The sequence below is a fragment of the Piliocolobus tephrosceles genome, chromosome 7 (assembly GCF_002776525.5).
Source record: "Piliocolobus tephrosceles isolate RC106 chromosome 7, ASM277652v3, whole genome shotgun sequence".
NCBI classification, from domain to species: domain Eukaryota; kingdom Metazoa; phylum Chordata; class Mammalia; order Primates; family Cercopithecidae; genus Piliocolobus; species Piliocolobus tephrosceles.
Genome location: NC_045440.1, coordinates 68,841,695 through 68,863,579, shown reverse-complemented (window position 1 = coordinate 68,863,579; position 21,885 = coordinate 68,841,695). Strand labels below are relative to the sequence as shown.

Below are 21,885 nucleotides of genomic sequence, written 5' to 3'. Positions count from 1 at the left end.
TTTATTTATTTATTTATTTATTTATTTATTTATTTATTTATTTATTTTCAGCCCAGAGGTCCTTTGTTTTTTTTTTTTTAACACCTATTATGCCATGAATTCATAGGGAATAGGTTCCAGCAGCTCAGGCTCCTTCCCATTGGTCCTCACAAAGTGTGCTTCTCTGGGTGGAGCAGGCTGGCGCTTCAGTTGAACCCAGGTACCTTTCTCTTTGGCTTCTTTCTTTTTCTGATCATTTTCCTTCACGCGTTTCAGGAAGCTATCTCGGCTCTTAGAGTGTTTAATGTGCTCAATACGCACATTAATTCTCTTGGCAAGAATCTTGCCCTTAACTTGTTTGTTTACAACAATGCCAACAGCATGCTGGGTAACGTTGTAGACTCTCCCAGTTTTGCCATGGTAACACTTGTGGGGCATTCCTTTTTGAACAGTACCCATTCCCTTGATGTCTACAATATCACCTTTCTTATAGATTCGCATATACATGGCCAAAGGAACAACTCCATGTTTTCTAAAAGGCCTAGAGAACATATATCGGGTGCCTCTCCTCTTTCCCTTTGTGTTCGTCGTTTTGGCGAATTACTGGAAGATGGCAGTTCCGGCGGAAAGGACAATGGTTAATTTATAAAGAAACTGAACTTACTTTATCTTTAAAAATACGCCCTTTCAATCTCACATGCACAATAGACCCTGGGCCTGAGGAGTTGAATAGCTTTAATTTCTGGCCCTGTGTCTCAGGAATGCAGTTTATTTTGATTGGCATCTTCTACCAGGCCTGAAGATGAAGCTTTAATTACTGTCAGTGTTTAAGATTTAGCAGGACTTGGTGTCCTTTATAGATGTAGGAGTCAAAGCCCTGCAACTTAGTGTCACAAAGACTTTACAGGAAGATACAAAGATGTAATAACCTTAATTTTAAAAAAAAGTTTTTGTTGTTGTTGTTGTTTTGTGTTTTTTTGAGATGGAGTTTCACTCTTTCTGTCCAGGCTGGAGTGCAATGGTGGGCTCTTGGCTCACTGCAACCTCCGCCTCCCAGGTTCAAATGATTCTCCTACCTCAGCCTCCCAAGTAGCTGGGATTACAGGCAAAATAAAATCTTTTTTCATCTCTGTTTTTTCTAAGCAATGCAAGCTTAATAATAATGGCATAGGAATTATTTTTGATTGAATGTAAAACCTGTTAGGCCAGTTACCAAAAGGCAAAAGAAAAGACCTTCTGCAGTGCACAGAATATTATGTCAGAAGAAAGTATTTCCTTTAGACCCTTAAGAAAACATTGCTAGCATCAGGCCACAACAAACAGAACCTGAGAAAAAAAAACATGTGTGAGCTGAAAATTAGTTAAAGGAGAGCATTACTATTTCATGCCTTTTAAAAGGGAAGAGAAAACCAATGCTTCTAATCCCAACACTTTGGCAGACCGAGGGAGGTGGACTCCTTGAGCTCAGGAGTTCAAGATCAGCCGGGGCAACATGGTGAAACCCTGTCTCTATCAAAAGAGAAAAGTCAGGCATGGCAGCATGTGCCTGTATTCCCAGCTACTTGGGAGGCTGAGGCAGGAGGATAACTTGAGCCCAGGAGGTTGAGGCTGCAGTGAGTCATGATTGTGCCACTACACTCCAGCCTGGGGGACAGAGAGAGAGAGAGAGACCCTCTCTATAAATAAATAAATAAATAAATAAATAAATAAATAAATAAACAAACAAACTCCCTGAAATGACTTTTTATTTACAAAGTTCTGCATGATATCATTTCAGAAGAATAAATATGCCACTAGGAGAATATTATGGTATATTTTGACAATATTATAAGAATTTTGAGTATAAAAATTATATTTTATTGTTTAATGTTATTCATTTAAATGTTAATCTGTTTCTTCTCTGTTTGAATAGCATTAAAAATAAAATTTACCTCCTACATTCTCTGCTGAGCAGATCTTTTAGAGCCACGTTTTCACCTCCTCCATTCAAACATGATTCAATCCATTTCTTGAAATTGAAAACGGCTTCCAAATACCACTATCATTTTCCTAGTCTAATTTTCATAGGCACTTCACAGAATGCTAATTAAGGCCCACTTACAATTTTTGTATTTATTTCATTCATTAATGCAGCCATACAATTTGTATTTGACCAAGTAACTGACAGACAAGAATAGATGATTTCTTAATATATTATACCACAAATGTTTTTGTGAATTTTACTTTTTTATAATGATGGAAAGTTATTTCTGTGAAGTTCAGAAATTTGATAACAGTCATATTTGAAAATACATAAATGAATTATCTATGTGATGGGTGGGGGTGTTTTAGTGGCCAAGTTTTATACCACTGCTAAATCCTAACTGAATACATTATACATTATCATGTTGGGTTGCCTAACATCAACCCCTCTATCCTTCTGGTGAAGCAGAATTGATGAATCTATCAAGACAAGATGCTTTGCCCTTCTCAACTTGTTATATTCTGAATATTTGTGTCCCTGCCCCCAAATTTATTTGTTGAAACTTAATCACCAATGTGATAGTATTAAGAGGTGAGGCCTTTAGAAACTGATCAAGTCATGAGGGTAGAGGCCTCATATATAGAATTAGTGACTTCATAAACGAGCTGTGCCCTTCCTGCCATGCAAGAGTGCAGTATGAGGTACCATGTCTGGTGAGCACCCCTCACCAGACACTAAATGTGCTGGTGCCTTGACCTTGGACTTCCCAGCCTCTAGAACTATGAGCAAGAAGTTTCTATTATTTATGAACTACCCGGTCTAAGATATTTTGTTATAGCCACAGAAACAGACTAAGACACTGCCCAAGGCTTTTTATTTCTTAGGACTTCACATTTTTAGTAGAGAGACAAAAGGATTTGAAAAACTGTGATGCTGACTTACTGAAATAATAGATGAGTCGCTGCTACTAGATGCCCAGAGCATCCCTACTTCCTGCCCTTTCTGGCCCAGCTCTTCAGCAAAGCTTTTGTTTAGTAAGTCATGCCAGATCCTTCCAAAGGTTAACTTTTCTTTATCAAAGTCAGTTTTTCCTGCTTTCCACCAAGAGCCCTAACTAGCACATAGGTTTCAACATGAGTGAGCTATGGGGGTTACATAAAATGTCACCACTCCCTAAATAACCACATTAGTCTTTGAGGGTGGGAATGGTGTTTCTCATTCATGTATACTTATACTTTCTCATTCATGTATACTTATAAGTATACTTATACTTATACTTTGAGGGTGGGAATGGTGTTTCTCATTCATGTATACTCCAGGAGTTTGTTATGCCACAAACTGACAAAGCACTCAGTGCTCATTTGCCCTTCGATGGTAGTCACTTTTGATCAAAAGTAATCAAAAGTGGAGACATATGGGTTCTTCACTGTATAATCACTGTTTCTCTCTGGCAACTAATAAGCCACATGCGGGGAGATAAATTTAACATCACATAAGCATCCTGTTCTTTGTTACAGCTGCATAGTACTCCATTGTGTTTATTCAAACAATCTTCTATGTTTAGAACGTAAAGAATTCTCAATATTTACTGGAAGTTTTTTGGTTATCCACTCACATGCAATTTGACAACCATAATATTCTCTGTTACCTTGAAATGCTGAAATTATGAGTCTGTGTGATTTTATTTACTTTCATTGTTGATTTTATGTCATCTAGGGAAGGTATGGGAAAATTCAAAATTGGGTGGCCACACTTTAAAAACACACTAGTTGTGTTTTTAAATTTCAAAATGTATTTTTTAATTCTTTTTTATAAAACCTATTCCTATTTTAAGGATCAATATCTCTCCCAAATCTCTCAGAAGATATTACTAGCATATATGTTTTAATTTTCCTTCTGATTCTTTAATTCCATTTTCTCCAGGGTCAATTATCTTTTCCTTTTGTACCTTTTTTTGCCCTTGAAAAAGGATGGTTGTTGATTGTCCATTCCCATTCGTGGATAAAGGACTGAGCTGCTTAATGGGTATATGGCCTGGATGTCCTATGAATACATAAAGTCTCATTTCCCTACTAAGTCCCTCATCTGAATGGAAAGGTTGGCTGTAGTTTCTGTGTACATGGTGCACCCATCAACTGGCAAGGCCTGCTTTAGGGTACACAGTGGGCACCCCAACTCCTATCCCTACCAACTCTAACAAAGAGAGTTTTCTTTAGGGGGGTGCCATACCCACACTCTGAACCCTAGGATTCCTCACTTATATTAGCTGACCTATTTTAGAGGCCATTGCTCCAGTTTTATCCTAGAAATAACATCATAATTCATTGAGGAGATGATGGTGAGGGGTGGGAGTGAGAGCCCAAGCTCAAAACCAGTCTAGAAACACTGTCTAGATAACTCCTGAGTTAATCGCCTACCAATTCTTATTCTCTATTCTCATCACTCTTAGTCTGTAGTCTTCCTATGATCATGTCACCAGCTTCTGCTTCCACTGTAGACACTTTGATGATGATTCTTTTGGAATTTGGCTCCTGCTTTAGTTTATCTTTCAGTATTGTCCATTTGGTTTTCCATCTTCAGGAAACTGGTTGCAATCTCTGATCTCCACTATTCTCACATCTCAGGGCTATCATGATTAATTCTGCTTTAAATTTCCTTGTAATCATTTCAGTGGAACATGTGAAGGGAGGAGAAGTCAATGTGGATATTCAGTTAGACAAGCTTGGCTAATGCTCTTTGTTAGAGCATGGATAGCACCATGAACTCCACATAGATTGTATAGGGTGAGACTGAACTGCATATGGCAAGGGTTAAAAAGTATGAAGGTTTGCACCCTGGGTAGGGACTGTGGTCAGTTGCCCTGGTCAGTCCAGAGGATCCCAGTGAAATGTTTTGCATTCCAGCAAATGTACCCTATGCATATTACAACGATTAAAAACCACCATCCTAGAACAATAAAGGCTTAATATAATGATAGATCCGTAAGTAGATAAAAGGAAATCAGTCTGCTAATCTTCTCATTTTCTGATGTTTCAGAGAACATCTGAAAATCTGCTTATCTCACTACACTAATAATATCCATCCTCCATCCTTGACCATTTCAGACACAGAGTCACCTGGACTGAATCAGCCTCAGGATTTATATACCAGGAAACACTAGGCTGCCTCTCCTATTTCTATACTACTTCTGCACATTTATTTTATAACAGTAGCAATACTAGTCCACTTTTAACATCTTTATTAGGTTAAAGAGAAGGCTATTTCTCAAAGAGCATTCATGGTAATGGCATTCTACTTTTTGAAGTAAACTTTAAGGATTTCACCTGAAATCACTTCCACTTTTCAGCATTAGCTGTGAAAACAGAAAGATCCTAGAAGATGAATGCTGTTTTTCTTAACACACCCAGAAAGGGAAGGAATTTTAACATTTGATAATGACCAACATTCATTTCATTACTGAACTTTCTTGCATTCATTCTACAAAAAGAACTGGAGAGACTGATCCCTCCTCCTCAGGTTCTCCCGCAGGATTTTTGACTCTCCCTGTTGCATTGTGCCTATTATAGTGATTGATCACCAATATTTTTCATTTTCTAGTTCACATTTTCATTTTCATATCCCTAAATGAAGTTTCTAACTATTCAGTTCATTTTCTTCTTTCTTCCTGAAGCTGGCCTTCTCTTGCTTTATAGATTTCTCATTAATGATCACATGTAAAAAGTTTGCTGCTGGGAATCTGAGCTCAGATTAAGGATAATTTTCTTTCTCACGAATCTGGTTCACTTTCTCCTTAGTTGATGTCTTCTTTTTGATCTGTGATGTGTCATGTATTAACTTGGATTCACATTCATAGAGAAAAGACTTGTCACTGTCATCATCATGCTTTCAAAAATATGCAAAGGGAAGGAAATCAAGCATGGGTTTCTAATGCCATCTAAAATTCTGTCTGATTTCTCAGTTCTCTTGTCTTGCATACCTGTTCACCTGTCAGAGAGCATACTTTAAAGGTAAGTTTTCCAAAAGGCTTAAAGAACAGATTTAGAGATAAAGTTGATGGGAACTTGCCAAACTCCAGCAAAGACTTTGATATAAATAGAGTTTTCAAAATAATAATAAAGGGTATTTAGAATTTCAACAGCAAAGTCTTATCACCATATCCCTAGAAGTAAAATCAAAGATTAAAAAAGTAGTAGCTCATGACGATGAAGACTTTTAAGAAGATTACTTTATTGAGTCTAGAGCTACCCACTCATTCTATTTGCACTCAATTTTATACTAGAGTGGTTAAGAATGTGGGTTTTATATTCAGAGAAACTTGATTTCAAATACACCTCTAAAACACTAATTATATGATTTGTAGCATGTTAATATTTCTGAGCTTCATTTTTCTAAGGTATAAAAGGGGGATGATAATATCTACTTCATGGAGTGGATACAATGATTGAATTAGATAACTATGCAAAGTGCTTAGCAGAGAGTCTGACCTATAAGAAATAGAGAAAAATATTAGAAGGTGCAAAGAAATACTGTTTGAATAGTATTTCTATCATATTACAAAATATAACTTGGAAATTGCTACCCTTATTTATTTGCCATTGCAGCATCTTTATTTTATGAATGGAATGTATGCCCTCCCCTAATGATGTAACTTCCCTTTTTTTTTTTTTTTTTGAAAAGGTATCTCGCTCTGTCGCCCAGGCTGGAGTGCGGTGGTGCGATCTCTGCTCACTGCAAGCTCCGCCTCCCGAGTTCAAGTCATTCTCCTGCCTCAGCCTCCCAAGTAGCTGGGACTACAGGCACCCGCCACCACGCCTGGCTAATTTTTTGTATTTTTAGTAGAGACGGGGTTTCACTGTGTTAGCCAGAATGGTCTCCGTCTCCTGACCTCGTGATCCACCCGCCTAGGCCTCCCAAAGTGCTGGGATTACAGGCCTGAGTCACTGCGCCTGGCCCCCTAATGTAACTTCTAAAAATTATATCTATATGCCCTTTTGAAAGATTGACTATGCCTGTGAGAAAGTGTGGGGGGAAATCTCAGAGAAGAGAAGCAAAGCGGAAGCATGTGAGGAGAGGTGCAAGTGAGCCCGAAATCTGCAGAATGCTCTGGCATTGCCCCCACCCTTCTGAAGCCTGGAGTGTCAGTACACAGGGAGCCCAGGGACAAAGCCTTGGGCCTTTGTAGAGAAGGGAGCTGGATCAAAGTTCATCTCACTTAATGTCAGGATCTTGGAGAAACATTCTCTCAGAAACAGGGCAAACTAGGAGAATAATATCCTTTCCACAAAAGCAGTTGGCAAGAAAGTTTTCTGTGTTGGCCTTGCTTTGAGGTAGAGGTTAAAAGACAAATCTTTCCTGAGTGTTCTTGATTACCAGCCAGATCTCCTGTGGGTGTAGAACCTGATTTACAGTATTTTCATGGCCCTAAAAACTACAAGCCAAAAATTATAAAGTTTATAATGTTTGCAAGTTTATAATGCCCCCAGGTACTGGTAGGAGTAAAAATAAATACTCCCTGACCTTTCCCACATGTTCGTGCCCAGATTTAAAGACTTCTCAGAAACATTTCCAACAAATATAAGTTCACAATAAAAATAATAATAAAATACACAAGAAAATATATCACTACAAGTGAGGGATAGAAAAAACAACCAGCAACAGAATCGGACACACAGAAACCTAAGATACTGTAATTTCCAGGTGCAGAATATAAAATACAAAATAATTATGATATATATATCATATATATCTATAAAACAGGAGCAAGAGATTATAAAAAATGAACTGGCAAATTTTTTTAAAGAACCAAAGAGATGTTTTAGAAACAAATAACATAATAATTTAAATTTTAGAACTATTTGGAATGGTTAAACAGCATACATAAGAATGAGTACATTTCAAGATGTTGGACAAAACTACACAGCATGCAGAAAACACAGAAAGTAAATAAATGGAAAATACTAAAGGTATTAGGTTGGTGCAAAAGTAATTGCGATTTTGGCTATTATTTTTAATGGCCAAAATCGCAATTACTTTTTTGTTGTTGTTTTTTGTTTTTTGAGATGGAGTCTTGCTGTCACCGAGGCTGGAGTGCAGTGGGATGATCTCGGCTCACTGCAAGCTCCACCCCCCAGGTTCATGCCCTTCTCCTGCCTCAGCCTCTCAAGTAGCTGGGACTGCAGGTGCCCACCACCATGCTCAGCTAATTTTTTTGTATTTTTAGTAGAGACGGGGTTTCACCATGTTAGCCAGGATCATCTTGATCTCCTGACCTCAAAACTGCAATTACTTTTGCACCAACCTGATAGGTACCTAGGAATTGGAAACCTAGCAAGCAGATATAATATTTATATCATTTGCACTACTCTTCCCATTACGTTCCAACCCTGATACAGAAGCAACTTCTTGCTGGTGCTCAGTGCTACGTTGCCATCCTCCCCACAGCTTAGCATTCCATCACTTCTGTAACCAATTCCCTATATTAAATTCTTTGTAGTAAAAGGTTAAAAGTGATTTCTTTTTTCCTTGTTGGACCCAGAATGATTAAAATGGCATTTTTATTTTAATTTTCAAATTTTAATTTTCTATATTAAGTATGTCTATTATAGAAGTTTAAGAGCAAGTGGAAGGAAGGAAATAAATAGCTCCCAATCAATTGAAAAATGGGCAGGCAATGTAGAGAAAAAAGAAACAGAAATACCAAAATAAAATAAAAATCACAAAATAAAATGGTAGGGATAAATACGTATATATTAAGTATTTTCAATAAATTGAAGTAGATTAATGGAAATAGTTGAAATCTTCAGTTAAATGGCACAAATGTTCATAAGGGTGTCAGAATTCAGCTACATGCAAAGAGGAAGAGATACATAAGGTACCCCAAAAAGGATTTAAAAATAAAAAGATGGAAGTAGCTATAAAAATCAAATGCCAGCCAAAAGAAAATTTGGGTATACCAAACTAACATCATACAAAACAGAAATTAAGGCAAAAATACTTTTACTCTTTATGATAAAAGTCTCAGCTCACTGGAAAGATGAAACAATTCTAAATTTACGTATTTGTACTTAGTAGCACAACTTGAAAAATATAAGCAGAAAATGACAGGAGAAACAGGCAAATTCACCATCACAGAAGGAAATGTATTGACAAATCTTTCCTAATGGATAGAACCAGAAGATTTTTCAAAAGGTAAAAATCACCATTGACCATCATGATTAACAAGCATAACCTCATAGATGTACACAGAACCTTAAACCAATAAGTGTAGAATATTATTTTCTTTCAAATATACATCGAACATTCCCAAAACTCCTACTAATAGAGAACTCTTCCTTGAGTTGTTATGTTGCAGCAGAAACACAGCTCTGGCCAGGATTCTATGGTTTCTACCACCTTGCCTAGCTACTCTTGTACTCTGCAGACTGAAATGGCAATGCCACCCTGGAGCAGTCTAACTCGTTGAGCGTTTTTCAAAACTGTTATTCATATCTAATTTCCTTGGGTCCCTGGTGTTCTCACAGGTGCCAAACAAAGCCTGCATCTGCCCCTGCATCCTCAAAGCTCCGCTTCAGAAAAGGCTAAAATTGCCCATTGTAGGAGATACCCAGGTGTCCTGGCCAGTGATCTCTTAATCATGGCAGACATTTCTAGAATGTGTCTACTTGTCCTTAAAATCATTTAAATTCCCTACCTTAAAAGTTCAGTGGGAAAATAGGTTAAAGTCTGGTTTTCTGGTTAGTAATTTACTTTTCACACTGTCTCTAAAAATGTTTGCAAGCAGCAAATGAGGTTTTCTTTTTAAAAATTTAAATACATAAAGGCATGCAGTGCATTTTAAATTGTTTTAAAGACTACAAAAATGTCCATATACTACCTGATGTTACAAGACATAAAAAGCCCTCCCAAGGATACTATGATCTGCTTGTGTGAATCAGGTTTTCATGGTCAAGGAAGTGATAAAGCCAAGAGCTTATTATAAAATGACAGACAATGTTGAACTTCACCTGATCCCTCACCTTATGGAAAATAATTGAGACAGTTGAGAAACCCTCCACCCTTTGTGATCCTTTTATGTTGTTAGAAACAGCAAAATGACTAAGCAGCTAACCAGCCAACTCCAAAGAGCCACCATGTCCTCATATATTTCTGGATTAGACTTAACCTCCACTCCACTCTTCCTCAATGACTGCATTTCATAAAACCCCAAGTTTTCTTTCTCTTCTTTGAGACAGTCATCATTAATCAATGTTTTCCCCGTTGCAATAGCCTGAGTGAAATCATTCTTTAAATTGTCTAGTGCATTTTGTCTTTCACAGTTTGGTGCCATGACTCAGATAGGATTGGTCCTCACCTTCAGATCTCTGTCTGCTCTCACCAGGAAATAAGGTTTTTCAGAGCCCTGTGTGCTCTGTTCCTGAGTGGTGATCCAGGGACCCCAAAGTGAGTGAAGCTCTTGGTCCTGTCTTCTGAACTCTTGTCCATCTGTAGCATTACAAGAATTCAATTTAACTCCTCTTGAGTATTCATTTTAAATCTGGTGCCAGCTTCTTTAGCATTGTGATCACTTGGTGATTTCTATAAATGTATTAATCATTTATAGGGATCCTGTTTCTCTTGGTTGAAAGGCAACAGAGAATCTCGTATGTTAACTTTTTCTGTTTATCTTTTTGTCTGTTAGAGCTCAAATTAAGAATTTGTAGCCAGTGGGAAAAAACAGCTCAACAGATATGGACAAGTAAGATGTGTACTTTTATGTTTATATTTGACAGATGGCTAAATTTTAAAAAATAAAGCTATAAACTTTCTATTTGTGTCTGTCTGCATGTTTATGTCTGTCATTCAGTAAGGCTGTTGTGTCTCATTGCACAAGTATGTAATACTTTATTCGTCTGATGGTAATAAATTAGACTATAAACTCTCTTGAAAGAGCCCTATTCTAATTAACTTAAAGATTTAAAAACCACTTATTAATGGGACATTCCTAAACTTACCATAAATTAAGAAAATTCACCCTCAAATATTTTCAATGTAAATAAAAAAGAACTGAAATTCCAGCTACTTGGGAGGCTGAGATGGGGGATTGCTTGAGTCCAGGAGTTCAAGACCAGTCTGGGCAACAGAGTGAGACCCCATCTCTCTATAAAAAAGAAAAGAAATGAAGTGTCCTTATAAAAATGAACTCAGAAATTTTTTAAGAATTCAAGTTCATATAATTTACATAAATATTTGGCAAACAAGACTGCTTTAATTGTTTTGAGTTAATTAAAAACAGCCGTATATTATCCGATAGACCAGGTCGAAGGATAATATACATGCAGAACTTTGTCTACTTAGGTATGTTTTTCCGAAACATGTAGTTTACTGATTGAATAATGTAGCATTACTTCTACTGAATGTTTAGGATTAAAAAATGTAAACTGAATCACTATTTTGACAGATTGTATTTCAACAGTGTTGTGGACACACTGCAGGACACCCACCCAAAATGTGGTTCAGATCGCAGACTGATGATGTCACACAAACACCAAGAAGGTATCAGAAGGTTTATTACTCATATAAAGAGGCTTTCTGGAGACAACAAGGAGGGAAGCCCTTCCAAATAGGCCTAAACTGACTTGGCAGAGGGCAAGGAAAGGAGACCAGTTTGAGGTTTTGATGGTGGTTAGAAGGTGGGCATGGAGCGATGTTTCCCACTTGCAAGCAGGGTCTTCCTGGGCTTGAACTTCCCATCAGCACCAAGGAAGGAAGAACACAAGTTTTCTCTTCAGTTTGCTCACATGTGGGACAGAAGAAGAGGCAAAGGTGAGGCTTAAAAGCTGTCAGCTGGCCAGGTGCAGTGGCTCATCCCTGTAATACCAGCAGCACTTTGGGTGGCCAAGGTGGGTGGATCACTTGAGGTCAGGAGTTCAAGACCAGCCCGGCCAACATGGTGAAACACCATCTCTGCTACAAATACAAAAATTAGCCGGGTGTGGTGGCAGGTGCCTATCATCCCAGCTACTCAGGAGGCTGAGGCAGGAGAATTGCTTGAACCCAGAAGGCAGAGGTTGTAATGAGCCAAGGCCATGCCACTGCACTCCAGCCTGGGGGCAGAAGAAAAAAGAAAAGAAAAGCTGTCAGCAGTCAAATATTAATGTAGGCAGTCTCTTTATTACAAATAGCACTATGTTTTGTAGTATGTCAACTTGAAGATGATTTCCAAGATGTTTACGTAACAAAATTTTGCATTGATACTACATTGAGTTAATCAATATTCACTAGAAGCCTAGGTCATTTTTAAGTAAGATAAAATGCTGAAATGTTAGTCACTAAGCACAATTTAAATTTATGTATTTTTGTCTCTTATTTTTGTGATACATAAAGGGTATGTATTTGAATCTATTAAAGAGAAGGTTCATTTTTGCTACTTTGAGAAGTTGTAGTGTAAGAGATACATTTGTGTTAAGGAAATGAGCATAGTTCTGTCCTAAATTCTGTTCAAGAAATGACCGGCTAATAGCAGAGGACCACCCTGTGCTTGCAGGGTTAGAGATAGGACCTACTTCCTCCTTTCCTCAATGACTCCCTTGTTTTATAAAATTCAAAGTTCTTTCTCTCTTCTGTGAGGTGTTCATTACTGAACATTCTCCCTGGTGCAATAGCCTGAGTAAAGCATTTCCTTAATGTCTAGTACATTTTATCCTTCAGAAAAACAAAGTCATCCTGTAATTACTTGTTTTCTCAACTAACATTTGCTTCACTTGAAACCATTGCTCCTTAAGAGCTTTGTTAGTATTCTGGAGCATGAGGTCTGGTGTGAGCCTCAAACTCTGGCTCTACAGTTCATACTGTGTAACCATGGGCAAGGGATATGACCTCTTTGTCTTAACCCACTCACCTATAAATGGGAATGATGGTGGTGGTGGTGGAGACTACATCAGAGGGTTGTTATGTAAAGTTCATAACAAGTGCCCCATTGTTATTATTTGAAAAACACCTTAAGCTCATCAAGTCCTGATATTCTGAAGAGAGTTTATTTCTTATTCCATATCTCTAAACTGAAATTTCACACTCATTTTTTTAACCCCAGAGCTTGCACAATGGCATACATCCTTGACCAATAATAAATATTGAACAAATCAATGGATAGATGCATGAATAGATGGATGGATGGATGGATGGATGGATGGATGGATGGATGGATGGATAGATGGATGAAGGAAGAAACTTTGGGAGAGGAGGCAACTGTTATTATAAGCAAAAAAAAAAAAGATTGTTTTTAATCAAAGGTAGAATTTATTTCTACAGTTAAATGAACAAGTTGAATTCCAAGATGTATCTCACAGATGTTCATTAATAGTCAGACATCAAATCAAATACATTTTATTAGGTATGTGTGATAGCACTACACTGGCAGCTGATGTGATCCGGAACATTGCATCCAGTGTTCTGTGGTTAAGGAATGTGAGGCAGTGTGATCTAACTTCAATCAATGACAGCTATCTCTGGAAACTTGGCTTCTTTCCTTGGGGAAATAGAGTACAAATTAAAGTCTAGCCAGATTGAAATGCATCACTGTTCAACCAAGTGCAGAAACTTGAATTCACACTTTTTGATTTGTCAGTAAGACAGAAACACTTTCAACATACAATCAGCTCCATCATGCCTCACAGCAAATGGGAACACATAGACTTATCCAGACACTAAATGTGAGAAATCTTTTTAAACTTTAAAACAGACAGTAGAACTGTATGTCACTTTTAAAAATTAAGCTGTAATGTGATATTGGGCTTATGTTCTGAAACAAATCAGTATTTCAGGCAACCAGCCATAATTCTTACGATATACTGCCCTCCAGTGGACTCCTGTCAGACATAACCTCTGAAAATTATTTTAAATAACCTTTACCTAAGCTTTCTTTTAGCTGTGATATTTAATCTTTGACATAAACTTTAAAAATCCACTTGCAAATACTAAGCAATAATCTTCAAATCCTTTTTCAAGAACAGTTTTGCATTTAAATTACCAGATGTCAAGTGGAATAATAGACATTGGAGACTCGAAAAGTGGAAGGGAGGTGAGAGATGAAAAATTGCCTACTGGGTGCAATGTTCACTATTCAGGTGATGTGGGTGTACTAAAAGCCCAGACTTCACCACGATGCAATATATGCATGTAAGAAATCGGCACTTCTACCCTCTAAATCTATCAAAATAACAAATAAATAAAATAAAATAAATTCCCTCATGTCAAGGTAAAATACCTTGCTAATTTCCCCCAGAGCTTGACTCCCTCACTAACTTGCCATAGTGCGTTTTTGTTTGCTTGCTTGCTTGCTTGCTTATTTTTGCACCTCTCTCATTAGTGGATTCAGAGCCTACGACTACTTTTTCTTCTTCTTTTTTTTTTTTTTGACATGGTCTCACTTTGTCGTCCAGGCTGTAGTGCATTGGCAGTCTTGGCTCACTGCAACCGCTGCCTCCCAGGCTCAGGTGATCCCACCTCAGCCCCCTAAGTAGCTGAGATTACAGGTGCATGGCACCACACCTGGCTAATTTTTGTTTGCTTGTTTGTTTGGTTTGGTTTGGTTTTTTGTTTTTGAGACGGAGTCTTGCTCCATCCCCCAGGGTGGAATACAGTGAGGAGATCTTGGCTCACTGCAACCTCCACCTCCTGGGTTCAAGGGATTCTACTGCCTCAGCCTCCCCAGTAGCTGGGATTACAGGCAGCGTGCCATCATGCCTGGCTAATTTTTGTATTTTTGTAGAGATGGGGTCTCACCATGTTGCCCAGGCTGGTCTCAAGTGACCTCAAGTGATCTTCAACTTCTCAAGTGACCTCAAGTGACCTCAAGTGACCTCAACTTCTGACCTCAAGTGATCTTCCCGCCTTGGCTGCCCAAAGTGCTGGGATTACAGGCCTGAGCCACCATGCCCTGCCTGGAGCCTACTGCTACTTCTAACTAAATTCACTGTGTAAGAGAGAAATAATTTTGTGCCTCTACTGCCTTTCTTATTAGAAGAAACTCAAATAGCTTCTTTAAGTGCCACCTTGACACTCCTAGGTAAGCAAACAATTTCTTCTCGTTTGATAAATGACAGTCACAGATCAATGGTAAAGTTTAGAGCAAACCTTAGATGTTCCTATCTCTGGTAAGTCCTAGATGTGTAAGTTTCAAGATGACTTCTGGCACACCATGATTCTGACCTGCGCTACTCAGAATTTGGTTTGGTGAATTTTTTCCTGTCTTTTGTTGTCTACCTAGTTTCTTAACACCTCCATTTTAGTATTTGAACACCACAACATTTTCTGTTGTTTTAAAGCAATACGTCTTGGCTGAACACAGTGGCTCACCCCTGCAATCCCAGCACTTTGGGAGGCTGACATGAAAGGATCACTTGACCCCAGGAGTTCTAGACAATCCTGGGCAATATGGCAAAATTCCATCTCTACAAAAAATACAAAAATTAGCCAGGCATAGTGGCACATGCCTGTAGTTCCAGCTACTTGGGTGGCTGAGGTGGTAGGACCACCTGAACCCAGGAGATGAGGCTGTGGTGAGCTGTGATCATGCCATTGCACTCCAGCCTGGGTGACAGAGTAAGACCCAGTCTCAATAAAATAAAATATAATAAAATAAAATAGTACCTCAGTCTAGGGCTGTTCCTCCTCAGATAATTATCTTTTCCATTGTTCTCTGATGGACATTGTACGACAAACATTCCATAAGGAATTGGAAATTTAGTGCATGTGATTTTTTTTTCAGGGCAAGCATTTATAATAAATACTAACCAAACAACAGAACCCTTCTAGGTAACTAATTAGATAAAAAAGAAAATGACCAGAAAGACATTTCCGGAAGAAAGTTACTGTTTTTTTCTTTAAAATAAGCATGACTGAAGTGAAGTTCAATTTAGTTCTCTTAAATGTATATATAAAGTATTAAATCATTCAGTGGAAACTAGCCTTTTCCTAGGTAGTAGAAGACATTTTTAGAAGTGGGATTTTAAAATATTGTTCTAGCAGTAATTCACCATCAGATTATTAGAAAATGAAAATGTGCTTGCTAGCTAATGAAATTTTGAAGTCCTTCAGTACTTCAAGTCACACTGTTTATTTTGAATGCACTTCTAAAATATTCCCTACATACTCACAAATATGAACATGGGGAATTGTTCATATTTGTTCCTTCACACTCATGAAAATGAATATGAGAAATTATGTTTAATGTATAATAAAATTAAAATTATAAAAATATAATTTTATTATAAAATATATAATTTTTATATTATATAAATAATTATAATTATATATGGATAACATAATTATGGATAATATAAATATATGTAATATTATATATTATGCATAATATATAATATATAAAATATATTATACAAATATATAATTTTACATAATTGAAATTATAAAATTTCAATTACATTTTAAATATGCCCCAACTGAACTTTGAGATAAATCTCCTTTACAGGATGCTTTAATGAAAAGACTAAGTTAATCAAGAGGAGCTTTAGAAAGTGATGAATTAAATTTGACTTTAGTGTAATTTTTATGTATTCAACATGTTTTCACTTATTCATTCTCTTGCTCTAAAAATATTCCTTGAGCATACCAGAAAGTATATAATATGTGATGAATTCAAACATGAACATAATAAGGTCCTGCTAAGCGTAAGTCCCACATTTAGTGGGAAAGTCAAATGAGTAGATAGATCATTAGAGGGCAGGTAAGTGTTGCAGGAAACGCACACAGAGGTCACTGTGAGAACGTAGAAGGAGCATGTAACTGAAAGTGGGGAAGCTTCAGAGAAGTAGCATTACTCGTGTCTTAACAGATGAATGAATAACATTCCATTGTGTGTATAGTCCACATTTTCTTTATCAGTTCATCTGTTGTTGGACACTTTTGAATGTTCTCAACACAAACAAATGATAAATGTATGAGGCAGTGGGTAAGCTAACTACCCTGAATTACTCATTATACAGCATAGACTACATCGAGACATCACATTGTACCCCATAAATATATACAATTAGAATGTGCCAGTTATATTTTTCTTCGTTTTTAAAGATGGAGAAAAAAAAAGATAAGTGAGTCTACTGAGTACACAAGCTACAATGAGGCTTTCTCGAATGCAGGTGCCACCAGGCACTAAAAAGGCTGGCTTGTGAGGAAAACTGCAAATCCTTTCATTTGGCCTGAGCCTGGGCAGCCTATAGAGGGAGGTGGAGCTTCCAGGGTGGGCAGGGGCCAGACGTGAAGGGTCTTAGGTGTTTCCACAGCCACTTTGGAAAGTAATAGAAACAGTTGAAGAATCTTAAGCAGGATAATGGCATGGTCAGATTTAAATTTTAGAAAGCATACTCTGATAGTAATGTGGAAAAAAAAAAAAAAAAACTGCCAGGGACATTTATTTCATTACTGGCAAGAAGCCAGTTAAGAGGCTATTGGGAGTAATCCCAGTAAAAGATGATGAGAAATGCAAGGTCAAGAAGACAATATATGCAGTGAAATGTCTTCAGATACATACATTAAATCCCTTTCCAAATATATAAATTCTCTAAAGTGTTTGTATGAATCACATCAAATTGTGTTGCAGATGAAAAATTTTGCAAAAGTGAATTTCTAATCCGAAACACAACCACACATCATTAATAGAAGCAGTTGCTACTCACATTTGCTTAATTTTTCTTTCACTTTAGAGTATCATCCTGCATACCTATTTGTTTCTGCGCATGTCTCTAACTCTTCTAATCTATTATACAATCAAATCTGAATCTTGCCTTCTCAAGTATATCCCATCCCCTCCCAGGTTATTTTAGTCACTTAAAAGCATTATTCATGGGCCAAAAGTAATCTCTACAATAAAAATTAGTGAGAGAAAGAGTTGATAGAAAAAGTGACAAGCGGCAATGACAGACACTTAGGATAATATGCTGGTACTTCCACAATGACTGAAGATGTTCTAGAACACAACGCACTTGTTCTATATTAGATGGAGCTAATCAGAAAGTCATTTATTAAAAACACCCCAATCTTGGGCCAAAAATAAAGTGAAAATAAGCCCAGTTTCAATGCTTAGATGAAGTTGTATTGAAAAAGAAAAGCCAAGCGCTTTGTGTTCTCCACCGCAGCTGAACTCCATTCTAGTGGGAGTAAAACTAAACAAGAGCACTCAGTTTACAGGAAAAAAGAGGCTACGCCTGGTTGTGTTATCATGACCTAGGTGCACTGAGGGCCTGTTTTACAGACTGGATGAAGAAGGCTGTCTATCCAGACACCCCTGGATGCAGAGTGCTGCTCAGCCACTTGCTGGCTTTGGGGACTTGGACACTACATAGCTTATCCAGGCCAGATTTCTTCATCTGTAGCAGAGCTTCTCAACCTCGGCACTATTGACATTTTGGGCTGGATAATTCTTATCATGTGGCATAATCTGGAACATAATCCCAGGTGAAGTCTATGCAGGAGATTCTCAGCATATTTCCTCTAACATAAGGTAAAGCTCCTGCCTGCACTCAGCCTCACCTCCACGGGTGACTGCTACACACACAGTTCCATGAAAACAAGCCAAATTTTGCAGGTAGACACCCTACATCCAGACTACATGTGTGCCATAAAGAACAATATTTCCCAAAAAAATAAAGTCTGCAAGAATGGCACTCTGGCCAAAACAAAAGGAATTCATATTACAAAGAGAACTTCTAGGTTTTTACTCTAAAACGTCTGCATTCAAGCCACTTCATAATTTTCCCAAAGAATAGTAGAGTGGATTATTTATATTTGTGTAACCAAAGAGTCTATTTATTTTTGTCCATACAAAAAAGCACAGTCCGAATTCAAGCTTTTCTCTTTCACTAGACAAAACTGCTTGTCAGCAGGTTTGAAATCAGAGTTTGCCAGAGCTTCCAGTCATCAACTTTTCTCTGTGTTCATTTGGTTCATTGGTTGATTTTTAGGAACTGACTTTTCATCTGGGCATCTGACTACAAATGTGAATTTTAGCTTTTTTGATTTATTTCTAAAGTATGTATTTATTCACTTATTTATTTTAATTAACAAAAATTACATGTATTTATCATGTATAATATGTTTTAAAATACGTATACACTATGGTGAAGCCAAATCAAGCTAATTAACATATGCATTATTTCATACACTCATTTTTTGCAGCGAAAGCACAAAATCTATTCACTTAGCAATTTTCAAGAATGCAATCCGTTAACTACAGTCACCATATTGTACAATAGATCTCTGGAACTTACTCCTCTTAATTGCAATTTTGTGTTCTTTGTCCAATATCTCCCCAATCCCCACCCCACTCCCTGCACCAGCTCCTGGCAATCACCACTCTACTCTCTAATTGTGAGTTCAATATTTTTAGATTTCACATATAAGTAAAATCATGCAGTATTTGTCTTTCTGTGACTGGCTTGTTTTACTCAACATAATCCTCTGTGTTCATCCATGTTATCACAAATGACAGCATTCCCTTCTTTTTTAAGGCTGAATAGTACTCCATTCTGTACACATACCACATTTTCTTTATCCATTCATCCCTTGATAGATACTTAGATTGATTTTATATCTTAACTATTGTGAATAATGCTGCAGTCAACAGGGAAATGCAGATATATCTTTGACATACTGATTTCATTTCCTTTAGATACATACCTAGTAGTAGGATTGCTGGATCACACGATAGTTCTATTTTTAATTTGCTGAGGAACCCCTCTACTCCTTTCCATAATGGCTGTCCTAATTTATATCCCCACCAACAATGTGCCAGTGTTCCCTTTTCTCCACATCTTTGTCAACACTTGTTATGTTTCATCTTTTTGACAATAGCCATTCTAGCAGGTGTGAGATGATATGAGATGATAGTTTGTTTTAATTTACATTACCCTGATGATTAGTGATGTTTAGCATTATTTTTAATATACCTGTTGGCCATGTTTACTTCTGTTGAGATGTGTCTATTCAGGTCCTTTACCCATTTTTAATCAAGTTATTTGTTATCTTGCTATTTAGTTATTTGCATTCCTTATGTATTTTGGATATTAACCCCTTGCCCAACATATGGTTTGCAAATATTTTCTCCCATTCCTTATAGTTTCCTCTACTGAGCAGAGCTTTTCGTTTGATGTAATTCTATTTGTCTTTTTTTTTTTTTTTTTTTGCTTTTGTTGCCTATGCTTTTGGGGTCACATACAAAAAAATCATTGCCCAGACCAATGTAATGAATTTTTCTTTCTATGTTTTCTTCTAGTAGTTTTATAGTTTCAGCTCTTACATTAAAGTCTTTTATTCACTTCAAATTGACTTTTGTGTATCTTGAGAGATAGGGGGTCTAATTTCATTCTTCTGCATGTTGATATCCAGCTTTCCCAACACCATTTATTAAAGAGAGTGCCTTTCCCCATTATGTGTTCTTGGCACTTCTGTTAAAAATCAATTGATCATAAGTTTGTGAATTTATGTTAGGGTTCTCTATTCTATTCTATTGGTCTTTGTGCCTGTTTTTATGCCAGTGCCATGTTATTTTGATTACATGATTTTGTAGTCTACTGTGAAGTCAGATAATATGATGCCTCCAGTTTAGTTCTTTTTCACAAGATTGTTTTGGCTATTTGGGGTCTTTTGTGATTCCATATAAGTTTTTAGGGTAGTTTTTTTTATTTCTATGAAAAATGTCATCGGAATTTTGATAGAGATTGAATCTGTAGGTCACTTAGGGTAGCATGGACATTTTAATGATATTACTTCTTCCAATCCATAATTATGGGATTTCTTACCATTTATTTGTGTTCTTCAGTTTCTTTCACCTATGTGTTATAATTTTCAGTGTACAGGTCTTTCACCTCCTGAGGGACTTATTCCTAAGTATCTTATTTTTTTGTAGTTATTGTAAATGGGATTGTTTTCTTGATTTTCTTCTTGGATAGAAACACTACGGGGTTTTCTATGTTTATTTTTTAAATAACAAAATGTCTGGTTGTTTAATAAAATGTTTTTAGAAACTTACAATATAATTTTCAAAACCAAAGAATAAAAATATTAAATATATCACTTCATGGCACAGGACAACATAAATTTATTTCTGCAACACAGCAGGCAAACTTTTGTGCTAGAAACAGAGTGGAGAAAAATCTAAATTAAAGCAAAAAATCAGGAAATGGGTGTTTATAAATTTCTGGTTAACTCAGGCTCACTGTTTGTTGTAAGAAACGGGGTTTTGAACATCAGATTTTGTTTGTAAAAATAAAAACTTCCTCAAATATCAGATATTTTCATCTCAGCAAATATTTTTTCCTTTGATAATTTATAATCCTGCTGTTCATTTGTCACATTTATGAATATCTGGTATGTTTATTTTATATCCTGCAAATTTACTAAATTTGTTTATTAGTTTTAACAGTCTTTTAGTGGACATTTTAGGGGTTTCTCTATATAAGATTATGTCACCTGCAAATAAAGACAATTTAACTTCTTTCTTTTCAATTTGGATGACTTTTATATCTTCCTCTTGCCTAATTGCTCTCAATGTGACTTCCAGTACTGTGTTGAATTAACGTGGCAAGTGTGGGCATCCTTGTTTGTTCATTTTTAAATGTGAACTACTAATTTTAGCTTCTTTTTCAGTGTCGCAAGGTACAAAGCCAAATTTGATGGCCAATTGAATGTAAGAAAGCGTCAAGCTCCACTGTTAGGTGATTTGTCCCTTACAGTCACATTTATCCTACTTTTGCACAATTTGAAAACATCTTGAGCTTTTCTTTTCTTTCTTTCCTTTTTTTTTCCCCCCCAAGATGGGTTCTCACTAGGCTGGAGTGCAGTGGTGCAAGCACAGCTCACTACAGCCTTGATATCTCAATCTCAAGCAATCCTCCCACTTCAGCCTCCCAAGCAGCTGGGACTATAGGCATGTGTCACCACAGCCAGCTAATTTT

General features: G+C 36.9%; 1 pseudogene across 1 annotated transcript; it reads right to left on the bottom strand.

The window, feature by feature from the left end:
- Window positions 1–49: 49 nt before the first annotated feature.
- On the bottom strand, window positions 50–606 carry LOC111549266 (annotated as a pseudogene). Its single transcript, XR_002733662.2, has one exon. The product of XR_002733662.2 is annotated as a 60S ribosomal protein L21 pseudogene (transcript).
- Window positions 607–21,885: the final 21,279 nt, after the last annotated feature.